At 38.1% G+C, this 12,916-nt stretch overlaps 1 long non-coding RNA gene across 4 annotated transcripts in view; it reads left to right on the forward strand.

The window, feature by feature from the left end:
• LOC308620550 overlaps nt 1-12,916 on the forward strand; it is an 89,351-nt gene that overhangs the window by 4,023 nt on the left and 72,412 nt on the right. For all 4 annotated transcript variants that reach the window (XR_014016337.1, XR_014016338.1, XR_014016339.1 and 1 more), the window contains exon 2: nt 2,539-2,629. This is a non-coding gene — a long non-coding RNA (uncharacterized lncRNA). The remainder of the gene's footprint in view (nt 1-2,538; nt 2,630-12,916) is intronic.

Here is a 12,916-nt window from a genome sequence, read left to right on the forward strand (position 1 = left end):
ATTCACATACCAAACAATTCACCCATTTAATGTATACAATTTACTGTTTTTTTCTTATGTTCACAGATATGTACAAACATCACCACAGTCAATTTTAGAACATTTTCATCACCTCAAAAAGAAATCTTACGCCCTTTAGCTATCAGACCCTTGTCGTCCTATCTCCCACTCCCAGGCCTAAGCAATCACTAATCTACTTTCTATCTCTATAGATTTCCCTGTTCTGAACATTTCATATAAATAGAATCAAATAATATGGGGTCTTTTGTGACTAACTTCTTTCACTTATCATAGTGTTTTCAAAGTTCATTCATGTTGTAGAAGTATCAGTCTTTCATTCCTTTCTATAGTTGAATAATATTCCAATATGTAGATTTACAACATTTTGTTGATCTGTTTGTCCATTGGTGGACATTTGGGTTGTTTCTGCCTTTGGTTATTATGAATAATGCTGCTATAAGCATTCACGTACAGTTTTGTGTAGAATGTTTTCGTTTCCCTTACGTATATACCTAAGAGTGGATTTCTTGGATCATGTGGTAACTTCTATGTTTAATCATTTGAGAAACAGCCAGACTATTTTCCACAACAGCTGCACCATTTACATTCACACCAGCAGTGTATCCGGGTTCCAATTTCTCCACAGATTTTCCAACACTTGTTATTATCTCACTGTTTGATTCTAGCCATTTTAGTGAGTGTGAAGTGGTATCTCATTGTGGTTTTGATTTGCATTTCCCTAAAGACTAATAATGTTGAGAATCTTTTCATGTACTTATTGGTCATTTGTATATCTTCTTGGGAGAAATGTCTATTCAGATCCTTTGCCCATTAAAAAATGTTTTTAAGTCATTGAGTTGTAAGATTTCTTTATATTTCTGGACATAAGCCCTGAAACAATTCAGATATATGATTTATAAATACACCCCTTCATTCTGTGGGTTGTGTTTTCATATTCTTTTTTTTTTTTAAGTATCTCTATTTCTCTGTTTTTTTTTTTTTTTTTTTGGCCATGTGGGTTGTGGGATCTTAGTTCCCTGACAGGGATTGAACCTGGGCCTTCAGCAGTGAGAGTGCTGAGTCCTAACCACTGAACTGCCAGGGAATTCTCCATATTCTTTTCAGTGTCTTTTGAAGAACAAACGTTTTTTGTTTTGAGGAAGTCTGGTTTATTTTTGTTGTTGTTGCTCATAATTTTGGTGTCATATCTAAGAATCCTTTGCCAAATCTTAGGTTATAGAGATTTTCCCTTTATTTTCTTCTAAGAGTTTTTATAGTTCTAGCTCTTACATTTAGGTCCTTGATACCTTTCGAGTTAATTTTTATATATGGTGTTAGGAAGGGATCTAACCTCATTCTTCTGCATATGGCTATTCAATTGTCCCAGGACCATTTGTTCTATTCTTTCCTTATTGGATGGTTTTGGCATTCTTGTTGAAAATTAGTTGACTATAGACATATGGGTTTATTTCTGGACTCTCAATTCTAGTCCATTGATCTATGTCTATCCTTGTGCTAGTACCACATTGTCTAGATTACTATTACTTTTTTTTTTGCCACAAAATGTGGCATGTGGGACCTTAGTTCCCCGACCAGGGATCGAACCCGCACCCCCTGCATTGGAAGCTCGGAGTCTTAATCACTGGACCACCAGGGAAGTCCCTAGATTACTGTTACTTTGTATTAAGATTTGAAATCAGGAGGGATAAATTAGGATGTTGGGATTAACACATACACACTACTATATATAAAATAGATAGTCAACAAGGACCTACTGTATAGCACAGGGAACTTTACTCAATATTCTGTAATAACTTACATGGGAAAAGAATCTGAAAAAGAATAGATACATGTATATGTATAGCTGAATCAATTTGCTGTACACCTGAAACTAACACAACATTGTAAATCAACTATGCTCCAATATTAAAAAAGAAAAAAGATTTGAAATCAGGAAGTATGGCTCCCACTTTGTTCTTCTTTCTCAAGACTGTTTTGACTATTCTAGGTCCCTTACAATTCCATATAAATTTTACAAGGATTTTGTCAATTTCTACAAAGAAGCCAGCTGGAATTGGGATTGGGATTGCATTGAATCTGTAGATCAGGCTGGGGAGTATCCTTGTCTTAACAAGGTTAAGTCTTCTGATCCATGAACATGTGGTATTTTTCCAATTATAGATCTTCTCTAATATCTTTCAACAGTGTTTTGTGGCTTTCAGAGTATAATTTTTGTACTTCTTTTATTAAATTTATTCCTAAATACTTTACTCTTTTGGATGCAATTGTAAATGGAATTGTTTTCTTAATTTCATTTTTTAGTAGTTCATGCAAGTGTATAGAAATACAATTGGTTTTTGTATATTTATTGTATCTTGAAAACTTGCTGAACTTTTTATTAGTTCTAATCATTTTTTAGTGAATTTCCTAGGATTTTCCATATACACTAGCATGTCATCTGTGAACAGATAATTTTACTTCTTCCTTTCCAATCTGAATGACTTTTATTTCTTTTTCTTGCCTTTTTGCCCTGGCTAGAACCTCCAGTACAAGGCTGAATAGAAGTGGCAAGAGCAGACATCCTTGTCTCATTCCTGACCTTAGGCAGAAAACATTCAGCCTTTCATCAGTAAGTATAATGTTAACTCTGGAGTTTTGTTGTGTGGATATTCTTTATCGTATTGGTGAAGTTCCCTTCTGTTTCTAGTTTGTTGAGTGTTTTTATCATGAAAGAGTGTTGGATTTTGTCAAATACTCTTCAGTATCTATTGAGATGTTCATGTAAGTTTTGGTTTTTTATTATATTGATATGAAGTATTACATTAATTGATTTTGGGAAGTTGGACCAAACTTGCATCCTGCTTGGTCATGGTATATCATTGTTTTTATATGTTGCTGCATTTGGTTTGCTAGTATTTTTTGAGGATTAATTTGACCATATTCATAATAGATATTGGTCTATAGTTTCCTTATGATGTGTTTTTCTGGTTTTGGTATCAGAGTAATACTGGCGTAGTAAAGTGAGATGAGAAGTGTTCTGTCCTCTTCTAATTTTTGGAAGAGTTTATGAAGAATTGGTATTAATTCCTCTTTAAACTTTTAGTAGAATTCAGTGGTGAAGCCATCTGGGTCTGGAGTTTGTGGGTAGTTTTCTAATTATTGACTCAATCTCTCCACTTATTATAGGTCTATTCATTTATCTATTTCTTCTTGAGTCTATTTCAGTAGTTTGTGTCATTGTAAGAATTTGTCCATTTTATCAAGGTTATCTAATTTGTAGGCATAAAATTGTTTATAGTACTCCTTTATAATCCTGTTTTTTATTTTCTGTAAGGTCAGTGATAATGTCCTTTCTTTCATTTCTGATTCTAGTACTTAAAGTCTGTTTCCCTGCCACCCCCCAGCCCCCCAGCCCCCCACCCCCCCGCCCCATCTGTCTAATTAAAGGTTTGTCAATTTTGTTGCTGTTTTCAAAGGACTAACTTTTGGTTTCGTTGATTTTCTCTATTGCTTTTCTATTCATTATTTCATTAATTTCCACTCTAATCTTTATTATTTTTCTTTTTCTAATTTCCTAATTTTCTTTTCATCAGAATGCAGTCTTCTAAACTGGGTGGGCCTTGGGTTTTGTGTATGTGAATGTATTCCAATAAAACTTTATCTACAAAAACAGGTGGCAGACCAGATTTGGCCTCTGAGCCACCGTTTGCCCATTCCTGATCCAGAGTAATGGATCCCAACCCTGGATGCATAGCATTTTAAGGAACCGACTCCTGGGTCTTACTCCCTAAGATTCTAATTCAACTGATCTGGGTTGGAGCATGGTAATTAGGTTTTTTGCTTGCTTGTTTTTTGTTTTAAGCTCTCCCAGGTGTTTCAAATGTGTAGCCAAGGCCAAGAGCCATCTTTTCAGAGCAGAGATTTGCCCTGTGTGTGTGTGTGTGTGTGTGTGTGTGTTTGGCTTGAAACAACAGAAATTTATTATCTTAGAGTTTGAAAGCCAGAAGTCCGAATTGAAGTGTCAGTAAGGCGATGCTCTCTCTGAAGGCTCTAGGGGAGAATGCTTCCTTGCCACTTTCAGCTTCTGGTGGCTCTAAGTGTTCCTTAGCTTATGGCTGCATTACTCCAACCTCTGCACCTGTCTTCACATGGCCTTCTCCTCCTCCAGCTCAGGAACAGCCAAATGGAAGAGATACATAGGCCAAAGTATGGGGAGAGGGGGTGGCGTGGAGCTTCCATTCCCTCCCAGGGTGTGCCACCATCACCATCCTAGTACCTGGATGTGTTCACCAACACCTTTGGGGTTTTAATTTCAGTTACTGTATTTTTTATTTCTAGAATTCTTTTAGATTCTTTTGCAACTTTATTATAGCACTTTTTATGGTTTCTGTTCTCTGTAGAGATCTTCAAACTTGTCTTTTCCTTATCTATAATCAGCATAGTTGTTCAATATCTGAAATCTTTGTGGATCTGTTTCTCTTGTCTATGGTTTTTGCTAGTTCTTGCTCATAGACTCTAGTTTCTTTGTGATCCTTGTGTTTGTGTTGGACATTATATTTGACCAATTATTTGTGAGAATAAATTTAGACTTGCAAGGAAAGGGGATATGACATCTAGAAAGGATTTGCATTTGCTTCTGCTAAGTTCCTTGGAGTTCAGCTACTTTAAGGCTTATAATTCTCTGGTGCTCTTATGACCCTACATAAGGTGTAATTCTGTATAAGATATTTCTCTCCTAGTTTATCCTCACTCTGGGTGTAAAGTTCCAACATATTGTGAGAAGTTTCTTTTATGAGACTCTCAATCTTTTGCAGACCCTGGGCTTTACTTTCTGCCTTTCTTGCCCGAAAGGGTTTTTAATTTAAGGTACAAAATTTTAAGGATTGACAAATGCTTTCAGGGAAAAAACCACATTTCCAGTTACCTCCCTGGGATGACCTTTTCCCTTCACTTTTGGCCTAGTAATTTCTTGTTGGCTTGTCACGTTTCTTCCGTGATTTAAAAGAAGGTGAAAAACTATTAATTGAGCTTTGTTATTTAGTTATAGCAGGAAGATTAATTTAAAAAAAAACCCTAGTCTGCCATTTTAAGAAATATTATATTACTTTGATAATCATCTTTTGGCTGTAAAATATTACATCAAGTTGATCTACCATGTTATTTTTTAAATGAATCTCATTTTGTATGACTCTTAGCTTATCTCCATTTTTCTTTAATAAATAACAATAACAATGAACATTTTTGTGCATAAAGCTGCTTTTGCCTTCTGCGTTATTCCATACATCTAACTTCTTGGGAGTACAATTACTGGGCAATATACTATAAATGTTTAGGACATTTGATTTCCAAAGGGTTGATCTAATTTCTTATGAATTGAATTGCATGATCTTAATCTATTTAATTCTGTCATGGTGATATTAATATCTTTTAAAACCAAGTCAGATAAACAAGTCCTGGCCACCTGTGTAAATAGTTCTCAGGCAAAAGATGACCTTTATGAGTTTTCTTTTAAAATATTAACTTTTTTTTTACAAAAATTATTGAAGTTCAAGTTAATGCAGCAAATACTTGCATGTCTGTAGTGTGTGGGCACCCTTCTAGATGGTGCAGATTCAGTGGTAAACCAGACAGATCCTTGTCCATGCCCTTATGAAATCTAAGGTGGGGAGCACAGACAAATAACACATCATTGAAATGCACTGTGGTAAGTGCTTTGATGACTGTAGTTCAGAATACTGAGGGAGTGTAGAAGAGAGGCACTTAACCCAGACTGGAAAGGCCATGGAAGGTATCCTAGGGGAAGGAATAGCTATGCATAGTAAGTCTTGAAATCAGGTAGCCTAAATTCTCCAACTTTGTCCTTATTTTTCAATGTTCATTGAATTTTCCTTTGCATTTCCATGTAAATTTTAGAATAAGCTTGTGACTTTCTATCAAGAAAAAAAAAAGCCTACTGAGATTGGAATTGGAATTGTGTTAAATCTCTACATCGATTTGGGGATAACTGACATTTTAACAATATTGAGTTTTCCAATCCATGAAAATGGTGTATCTCTTTATTTTTAAGGGTTTCTTTAATTTCTCTCAGCAATGTTATATAGTTTTCAGTGTAGAGGTCTTATAAATCTTAAATATATTCCTAAATATTTTATTTTTTAAGCAAGTGTAAATGGTTTCAGTTTATAGCATAGCTTGGAACTGAAGAATAAATAGGAGTTAGGGAAAGGGGATATGACATTTTAGGCAAAGTTAACAAAGTAAGAAGAATATTTGGATGTTGAAAGCTCAAAATGACAAATATCAAGCCTCTTTTATCATACCGACATGGAAGAAATATCTCTGAAGTAAGTAACAAGCACAACAAAGAAGACATAGTCTTTTTGAATTCCAGGGTCTGTAGCTATATACCTAATAATAATATCTAATAATGTTTATTAGGTGGAAATTATTATCTAACAATAGAAAAATAATATCTAATAAGTTGAGGAGTTAGTTTAAACTCTTTTGGAGAAGGAATAATTTGGAGAACTTATACTTTCTGCTTACAAGACTTACTATAAAGCTATAGCAACCAAAAGAGTGTGTGGTACCAGCATTCTGAGGGACAAATAGATCAATGGAACTGACTCAAGAGACCAGAAACAGACTCAGAGTCACTTGATTTTCAACAAAAGCACCAAAACAAGCAAATGAGGAAAAAAAGTTTCTTCAAAATATTATGTTGAAACAACTAAATATCCATCTGGAAAAAAAAAAAGTCAACCTTGACACCTATCTCACACCAAATTAATTTTAGATAGATTACAGACCTAAACAAAAAGCTAAAGCTATAAAGCTTCTAGAAGAAAACAAAGTAGAATATCTTTGCAACTTGGGAATAGGAAAAGGTTTCTTAGGATAGAGAAAGCATTAATCAGAAAAAGATAAAATTGATAAATTAGTTGTCATCAAAATGAAAACATCTGCTTATCAAAAGACAGCCTTAAGAAAATAATTAGGTAGGCTACAGACTGGGAGAAAATGTTCTCAAAATATGTATCTGATAGGGCTTCCCTGGTGGCGCAGTGGTTGAGAGTCTGCCTGCTGATGCAGGGGACACGGGTTCGTGCCCTGGTCTGGGAAGATCCCACATGCTGCAGAGCGGCTGGGCCCGTGAGCCATGGCTGCTGGGCCTGCACGTCCGGAGCCTGTGCTCCGCAATGGGAGAGGCCACAGCACTAAGAGGCCCGTGTACCTCAAAAAAAAAAAAAAACCAAAAGTATCTGATAAGGAATGATATCGAGACTATATAGAGAACTCTTATAATAGAATAATAAAAAGAGGGGGAAAAACCATGTCTTTTGATTACAGTGGACAAAAACAACCTTAATATAGTTTAAGTAGAAAACAATTTTTTCACAACAGTGTGAAAGTACATAACGCCACTGAACTGTATACCTAAATATGGTTAAAATAGTAAATTTTATGTTATTTATATTTTACCACAATGAAAAAAAAATGGAACTTATCGGCTTATGTACCTGAGAAAGGCAGGAGTGGAGCTAGTTTCAAGCACTCCTGGATCCTGACACGAAGACTCTGTCTCCATTTTTCAGCTTTACCCTCTGCCCCCTGACCCGTACCCCAGGCTCTCCTACTTAACGCTTCAGAAGAAGACAGTTATGGCTACACACAGCTTCTGGCAAATGTCATCCCAGCTAGCAACCCCAAAAGGAAAGAGAGGATTTATCTCTCTGCTTCAGTAGATATAAGTTTCAGGAAATAATTGGCCCAGCTTGTGTTCTGTGCCCACCACCCCTATGGCCATAGGGTAATATGATTGATCATTCCAGAAGAATCACATAAAATGGATAATGAAGGAGGAACAGTTCCTCGAAGGAAGGGCAGGGTTCTGTTACTGGAAGAAGGAGAAAGGGGAACCTAAACAGAGCAACAACAAAAAAGCCTTCAGGGCTTCCCTGGTGGTGCAGTGGTTGAGAATCTGCCTGCTAATGCAGGGGACACGGCTTCGAGCCCTGGTCTGGGAAGATCCCACATGCCGCAGAGCAACTAGGCCCGTGAGCTACAACTACTGAGCCTGCGCGTCTGGAGCCTGTGCTCCACAATAAGAGAGGCCGCGACAGTGAGAGGCCCGTGCACCGCGATGAAGAGTGGCCCCCGCTTGCCACAACTAGAGAAAGCCCTCGCACAGAAACGAAGACCCAACACAGCAAAAATAAATTAATTAATTAATAAACTCCTACCCCTAACATCTTCAAAAAAAAAAAAAAGCCTTCGAATTGATTCACTTTCTCTTCCTTTATTTATTTATTTATTTATTTATTTTTGCAGTTTGCAGTACGCGGGCCTCTCACTGTTGTGGCCTCTTCCGTTGCAGAGCACAGGCTCCGGACGCACAGGCTCAGCAGCCATGGCTCACGGGCCCAGCCGCTCCGTGGCATGTGGGATCCTCCCGGACCGGGGCACGAACCCGTGTCCCATGCATCGGCAGGCGGCCTCTCAACCACTGCGCCACCAGGGAAGCCCTCTTCCTTTTTTTAAACAAGTTCTTTACCATCTTGTCAGTCACCTTTCTCAGTTCTTTCTGAAATGTCCTAATTTTCATTTATTTATTCAGCAATGTTATATCGTGCACCTCTATTGTGCCATGCATTCTTCTAGGCATTGGAGAGAGAGTGTGGTGAACAAGTTAAAGTCCCTGTACTCCTGTGACATGAATGACTTCCTCTTTTATATGCAAGTATTTGCCAGCTTCACATCGTGGCATATCCAAAGACCAACAGGAAGGAAATTTTTTTTCCTCTTGAAAAAAGAATGTTAACATTTTGAAAGGTCAAAAATAACCTTCCACTTTTAGTGATGTTGTAGTATTCTTTACCTAGAGCCGCTTAATGTGTCATTCTAAGCTTCAAAAATTATGAAGTATCTTATATTTATTTCAGTTCTAAACCTTTATTTCCCCAGTTTGTGTTCATTTCATTTTCTGCATACCCTATAGCTCATTTTGAAATAATATGTTGTTTTCTATTTTATAGAAAGTGTGCTGTGGACGCTATAAAGTGCATGTAGATGATTATAAAATGTATGGTAACTTGTTTTCCTATAAATATATATTTTTGGTGTTCTGTTTATTCAGTGAAAGAACTGGTAGCCAGTAGTCAATTTTCTATACCTAACTTTGTTTCATTTCCTGATGAAATCCAAGATCTACCTTATATTGTGATATGCAGACAGTATGGTATATGTAGACAAAGGGAAATTGAATTAGTTTACTCAGCTCTGGACTCTGGAAGAGAAGCTATGATTTTATGATGATGTGATGTCCTCAGCCTGAAATATCCTAGATATTTCTAGGATTAGAAGAAAATGACACATTCTGGACTCAGAGCAACAGAGGGGAAAAAACCCCACATTGTTTGGTAAATGGAAGATTAAAAGATATTATTTTCTGTGGAGTTCATTGTTTTAAAAAATTCTATATGAGTCACAAGTTGGAACAAGTTATATATCATATATGATATTTAATTTTTCTAACCACTCTTTAGTTAGGAATATCAGTGAGGAGTGAAATGGCAAAAAAAATGTATCAGTTATGATTGTATTCAGCTACCTGTAATGAAAACCACACTACAGTGGCTTAACCAAAGAGAGGTGTACTTTTTTTTTTTGCGGTACGCGGTCCTCTCAGTGTTGTGGCCTCTCCCGTTGCGGAGCACAGGCTCTGGACGCGCAGGCTCAGCGGCCATGGCTCACGGGCCCAGCCGCTCTGCAGCATGTGGGATCTTCCCAGGCCGGGGCACGAACCCGTGTCCCCTGCATCGGCAGGCGGACTCTCAACCACTGCGCCACCAGGGAAGCCCGAGAGGTGTACTTTCATTTTCCAAATAACAAGAAGCACCTAGGAAGGAAATCCAAGTGCAGTAAGTCAAAGATATCATCAGTGACCAGCCTCCTTTTATCTCCTTCTCTGTCATCCATAACATGTGGCTCACATTTTCATGGTCAAAAGATGACTATTGACTTCCAGTTTCTGGTCTGGCACGTAAGGAGCTTGGAAATCACCACTGTATCCTAACAACAAGCTGAACAAATTGAAAAAAGATCAACAACTCTTCTTGGATCCATCAGAGAAGTGAAATCACAGTGCAAACTGCTGCCCGAAGACACAGGCCTATAAAGAGAATCACAAACTTACTGGAGCAGAAACCCAGAAGCAGAAACCTCAGGAGCCAGTGCAAGGGTTGGAAAACCTAAACTGTAATTGATGAATTGCTGGAGAGAGGCTTACTGTGGACAAGTTTGAGAGTCAAAAACTTCAAGGGGGACCCAGTTATATGGGGGGGGCAGGGTCCTACACTTTGGTCAGTTTTACCTCCAGGCGCTTGACCAGGTTCTCACAGTGAATACTGGAGAAAAACCCCTTGTGCTTCTGGCAGGGCAAGGGGGAAAGTAGCCATTTTGAATATGCCAGAGCATCTCTTCTTCTTAACAAGGTCTGCCCTCAGGAGAAACTATTTAACCAGAGTCTAATCTGCTGGGCTTTTATCAGAGCCTAACTGACCTGGGGAAAGGGAAATACCCAACTCCAGCCTACTCTAGCCATCCTGTCCCACCTAAGGGTTGGGGGAGGACTAAGAAGTACTTGTCAAGTTCAAACTCCAGAGGCACAGGCACATTAAAAGACTGATACCTAATCTTAGAACTACAGGCACTTCCTCTCCCCCCACACCTTACCACCACAAATGACCTTAGTTTGGTGATGACTTTTTAGATACAACACCAAAGGCACAATCCATGAAAGAAAGAATTGGTAAGCTGGACTTCATTAAAATTAAAAATTTCTACTCTGTGAAAGACACTGTTAAGAGAATAAAAAGACAACACACAGACTGGGAGAAAATATTTGCAAAAGACATACTGATAAAGGACTGCTATCCAAAATATACAACACATTCTTAAAACTCAACAATAAGAAAATGAGCAACCTGTTTTAAAAAATGGACCAAAGACCTTAAAAGACACCTCACCAAAGAAGATACACAAGCATATGAAAAGGTGCTCCACATAATATGTCATCATGAAAATGCAAATTAAAATACAATGAGATACCACTACATACATAATAGAGTGGCCAAAATTCAGAACACTGACAATACCAAATTCTGACAAGGATGTGGAGCAACAGGAACTCTCATTCATTGCTGGTAGGAATGCAAAATAGTACAGCTGCTTTGGAAGATAGTTTGGCAGTTTCTATTTTTTATTAATTAATTCATTAATTCATTAACTAATTTTTGGCTGTGTTGGGTCTTCGTTGCTGCGTGCGGGCTTTCTCTAGTTGCGGTGAGCGTGGGCTACTCTTCATTGCGGTGCATGGGCTTCTCATTGCAGTGGCTCCTCTTGTGGAGCACAGGCTCTAGGCATGCAGGCTTCAGTAGTTGTGGCTCGCGGCCTCTAGAGCTCAGGCTCAGTAGTTGTGGCGCACGGGCTTAGTTGCTCCGCGGCACGTGGGATCTTCCCGGGTCCAGGGCTCGAACCTGTGTCCCTTGCATTGGTAGGCAGATTTGTAACCACTGTGCCACCAGGGAAGCCCCTAGTTTGGCATTTTCTTATGAAACTAAACATATGCTTACTATCAAATCCAGCAATCATGCTCCTTGGTATTTACCCAAAGGAGGTGAAAACTAATGCCCACACAGAAACCTGCACATGGATGTTTATAGCAGCTTTATTAATAATTGCCAAACCTTGGAAGCAACCAAGATGTCCTTCAGGAGGTGAATGGATAAAAACACTGTGGTACATCCAGACCGTGTAGTACAGTTGTCCCATGATATCCACAGGGGATTGGTTCCAGGACTCGCCCCAGTTACTAAAATCCACAGATGCTTGAGCCCCATAGTTGGCCCTGTGTATCTGTGGTTCCACATCCCAGATTTAACCATGGATCATATAGTACTGTGTGTATTTTCTGGAAAAAAATCCATGTACAAATGTACCCTCACAATTCAAATCTGTGTTGTCCAAGGGTCAACTCTATTATTCACTGCTAAAAAATGAGCTATCAAGCCATGAAAAAACATGGCAGAAACTTAAGTGCATATTACCAAGTAAAAGAAGCCAGTCTGAAAAGAAGCCAGTCTGAAAAGCCAGTATGATTCCAACTGTATGACATTCTGGAAAAGGCAAAACTATGGAGACAGTAAAAAGACTATTGTTTGCTAGGAGTTAGTGGGGAGAGAAGAATGAGAGCACAAAGGGTTTATAGTGCAGTGAAGCTATTGCATACAATACTGTAACCATGGATACATGTCATTATACATTTGTCCAAACTCATAGAACGTACAACACCAAGAGTGAAAGGTAATGTAAACTATGGACTTTGGGTGATTAAGTTAATCAATTGTAACAAATTACTACTCTGGTGGGGGATGTTGATAGTAAGAGAGGCCGGCTATGCATGTGTGGAGGCAGGGGTATTTGGGGAATCTCCGTAGCTTCCACTGAATTTTACTGTGAACCTAAAATTGCTCTTAAAAAAAAAAAGACTATTTTAAAAAGATCACTAAACCACCTTATCATTGTATCTGAATTCTAGGTAAGAAGAAGGGTGAAAGGTGAAGGGCTAAAGGTATTTGTCAGAGAAGTTTGCCCACCCATCTTTTTTTAATACAGGAAAAGCAATTGCTTTCCCATGAGCTCCTTTCAGTAGACTTTCCCTTACATCTCATTGGCTAGAAGTATGTTATACAGCCACTCCTAGGAAATCAAATTTCTAATGGTAATGAAAAAGAAAAATGAGATTCAGTAGGTATTTAGCAGTGCTGACACAAGTGACAAATAGAGGAAAGAAGGTATGGCTCAAGATCTGGGTACATCTTAACCTCTTTAGAAACTATAACATGTTTCCTGGAAA

The sequence above is a fragment of the Mesoplodon bidens genome (assembly GCF_964165515.1).
Source record: "Mesoplodon bidens genome assembly, chromosome: 7".
In the NCBI taxonomy this organism is placed as follows: domain Eukaryota; kingdom Metazoa; phylum Chordata; class Mammalia; order Artiodactyla; family Ziphiidae; genus Mesoplodon; species Mesoplodon bidens.